At 34.5% G+C, this 3796-nt stretch overlaps 1 pseudogene; it reads right to left on the bottom strand.

The window, feature by feature from the left end:
• Positions 1-3029: 3029 nt before the first annotated feature.
• Positions 3030-3162, bottom strand: LOC146158020 (U4 spliceosomal RNA; annotated as a pseudogene).
• Positions 3163-3796: the final 634 nt, after the last annotated feature.

The following is a 3796-nucleotide window of genomic DNA, read 5'->3' as shown; positions in this document are numbered from 1 at the left end:
ACAGCACTTGGTAATGTCAATATTTTAACCATATAGCTAATTTTGATCACTAGAGCAAATGCAGCCAAACCAACCGATCAGCATTCCGTCTGTAAAAAGGTTGCATGGCTTCGCGCTAAACAGCTGGCAAAACATTAAAGCAACTTTATTTAAATGCAACTATAGGGGCACAATCGATTTAAATTCGACCAAAATATTTATGTTGTTTTTAAAAAATCGGTTAGGGACAGTGTTTACACATTTAGGATTATATAGGTTTAACACGTTTTAAAAGCTATTAGGTTCAAGAAATTTAGTTTAAGGTTAAACGTTAGAAATTAACGTTTAAAAGTTAAAAGTTAGGTGTCATACTTTAGAAATTGGCGTTTTAAAAGTTAAGTTAGGTGTCAAACGTTAAAATTTCACGTTTAAAAGTTATAAGTTTGGTGACATACTTTAGAAATTGGCGATTTAAAAGTTATAAGTTAGGTGTCAAACGTTAAAATTTAACGTTTAAAAGTTTTAAGTTAGGTGTCATACGTTAGAAATTGGCGTTTTAAAATATATAAGTAAGGTGTCATACGTTTTATATTAGCGTTTAAAAGTTATAAGTTAGGTGTCATCCGTTAAAAATTAACATTTAAAAGTTATAAGTTAGGTGTCATACGTTAGAAATTGGCGTTTTAAAAGTTATAAGTTAGGTGTCATCCGTTAAAATTTATTGTTTAAAAGTGTTAAGTTAGGTGTCATACGTTTTATATTAGCGTTTAAAAGTTATAAGTTAGGTGTCATCCGTTAAAAATTAACATTTAAAAGTTATAAGTTAGGTGTCATACGTTAGAAATTGGCGTTTTAAAAGTTATAAGTTAGGTGTCATCCGTTAAAATTTATTGTTTAAAAGTGTTAAGTTAGGTGTCAAATGTTCACATTTGACGTTTTGAAAGTTATAAGTTAGGTGTCAAACTTTAAAGTTATAAGTTAGGTGTCAAACGTTGGAAATGAACGTGTTTTGTGTATTGAGAGATTTTACAACTTTCTTTGATTTTGTTATTATTGTCCCTTAGACGTTAGTCAAACCACATCGTCAAAATGGCTGACACGCGAAACCATTATGACGTCACAAACTTACCCGCCAAACGATTTCTCGCTTCCGCTCTCATCCGTCGTAACTCGAGCGGTGGTCATTGTGACGTCATGCGTTAACACGTCATCAAGAATCTCTTCTGAAAAAAAAAAAAAAAGAATTGTTTCTACAACGGACAACGTAACATCAAAGTAACTTCTTTGCTATTTTTTCTCATTGTGTGAACTCATACGTAGATGTGAGTCAAGAAATTTAAGTTTTGTAATTAAATTAAAAATAATTGTTCTAATTCGTGCAACCTTTACTAACAGAACATTTTACAGAAGATTTTTAACCAACCTCTTTTTTCAGGAATTTCATCCGAGTTTTCTTGTGAGTTCCAAAACGGCGTTGTTAGACTGTAGAGGGGAGGAAATATAAATTAAAAATCTTTAGATGAATAAATACATTATATATATTTATTTATAAAGCATTATGGCCTAAAATATTCACGGGAGTCCTAACTTGCACTTCCCTAAACTTACTTTGGTGTCTGAGCGGTGTTGGCGTTGCTTAGGTGCCTCTCAATATCTTCGAGCAAGTCGGTCTAAATAAAGAAATAAAACAATGTTTTTTTCATTTAACTTGCAACATTTGTTACTGAGAATAACAATATTAATCGAATCCCGAAATAATCCTGTTGGGTGTGCGCAGACTCAAGTTAAGCTCGGTTAACTCGTTAGGAAAAAACTCAACAGGTAGCTTGGCATGGCAACGCACTTGGCAGGTAGGTTGGCATAGCCACGCACTCGGCAGGTAGGTTGACATAGCAACGCACTCGGCAGGTAGGTTGGCATAGCAACGCACTCGGCAGGTAGGTTGGCATAGCAACGCACTCACCAGGTAGGTTGGCATAGCAACGCACTCGGCAGGTAGGTTGGCATAGCAACGCACTCGGCAGGTAGGTTGGCATAGCAACGCACTCACCAGGTAGGTTGGCATAGCAACGCACTTGACAGGAAGGTTGGCATAGCAACGCACTCACCAGGTAGGTTGGCATGGGAACGTAGACGAGTTTCTTGACGAATTTCCAGATTTTGGTGAGAAGGATCACGATTCCTAAGATGAGGAGGATTATTATTATGGCAACCACCACAGCAACAGCAACAACCGTCTTCACGTTATCTGAGAACAATTACAAATTAATTAACAACTATTTAGTCAAAGATTTATTTACTGTATTAGTTTAAGAAGCCATATTTAGGTGTGAGCAGTAAAAATACCAAACCCCGTATAGGAATAGACTTTGATAGTTTTACTACGTGTAACTAAAAACCATTATAATCAAAAATTTGAGAAAAAAATCAATCTAATTTCTAATAATAACTTAAAGCCCCAAAACTATTCATATTGAACAGTTTAATACTAAGAATCGAGTCTGTAGGGAAATTTGAATAAAAGTATTGGGGGGTTAAAAAGCGACAAACCTTTCGCTCATAGTTTTATAAAATCCAAAAACAATCACTTGAACATCCCATAAACTTCAAGTTTTACATAAATGTGTCAAAATAGCTTGAGAAATTTTGTTTCATCACCTGTCTCGGTTCGAATACTGACGAATCCCACATCGCTGCGATCGCTATTGATTATGGTTTCGGTGGTGCTGTAATAGCCGAACACGCAGTACTGTGTGTCAGCCTTGAGATTGTTAAACTCGAAAACTTTTGATCCGCGGTCGTTTTCACAATTTTCCTGCAAAACAAATACTTGTAATTTGTAATGATTCGATTAAACAAAAAGTCAAGACTTTTTTTTCTAATTTGTTTTGTAAAGATTATAAAAATTTGCCACTATCAATGCATTATGAAAATGATTTATATAGTTTTGCCTTAACTATACTGTATTTCTTTCTACACTGTGTATTTTTGTGTTTACCACACCTTATTGTACTGTTACAGTTAGCGCAAACAAATTAAATAAATATATAATTCCCTAGAATCCTGAATAAAATGTCACAACAGATGTTTGTTAACGTTAGCAGGGCGGGGTATTTGGTATAATTTTCAACTAGCAATAATCGCGCCTCGGATAAACCTCATAACGTTTGTAAACTCAAATAAATCGGAGGGACAGTTGTAGTATAAATGAGAAGTTAAACTGTGAATAAACTCACTAAGCTCCGCAGAACAGTGTTTCTTAAACTTTTTTAGTTAGTGGTTCACAAAGAAAGTCAAAATAAGTTCGCGGCAAGCTTTTCAAGTTACGTTAAAGCACCACATTACGTCACAAAGTTAGGTCTAAACGTGACGTCATGAAGAAGTAACTTTAAACACCAAACGGTTCGTACTTTTTGTAAAACATTTAGGTTGAAGAGGTGTTACATTCAATACAAAAGCTACATTAAACCTTTGTATTGTTTAAGGGGTCAAAACTTTCATTTTCGATGGTGTGGTGAGAATCTCGATTTCGTTGTAATGCAATAATTGCAAAATAGGCTAATACATAAAAACATAAGCTAATTTTCTCTAACTTTCAATGAAACCAGTGTAGAGTTTTACAATTTTAATTATTCACTAATTTGAAACAAATATGCGTCGTAGGACAATCTATTAACATTATGTAAGAACAGTTCATAGATAGATGGCATCCACCATTTCTTACCCTGGTGAGTCCAATTTCTTCATCTTTGCTTTGAAAAGCTTTTTCCTCGTCATTCACTGTTGGAGGTTTTGTTATACAGGTGCCCTTATCTTT

The sequence above is a fragment of the Ascidiella aspersa genome, chromosome 3, assembly GCF_963924565.1.
Source record: "Ascidiella aspersa chromosome 3, kaAscAspe10.2, whole genome shotgun sequence".
In the NCBI taxonomy this organism is placed as follows: domain Eukaryota; kingdom Metazoa; phylum Chordata; class Ascidiacea; order Phlebobranchia; family Ascidiidae; genus Ascidiella; species Ascidiella aspersa.
This window is presented reverse-complemented; position numbering and strand designations above follow the sequence as displayed.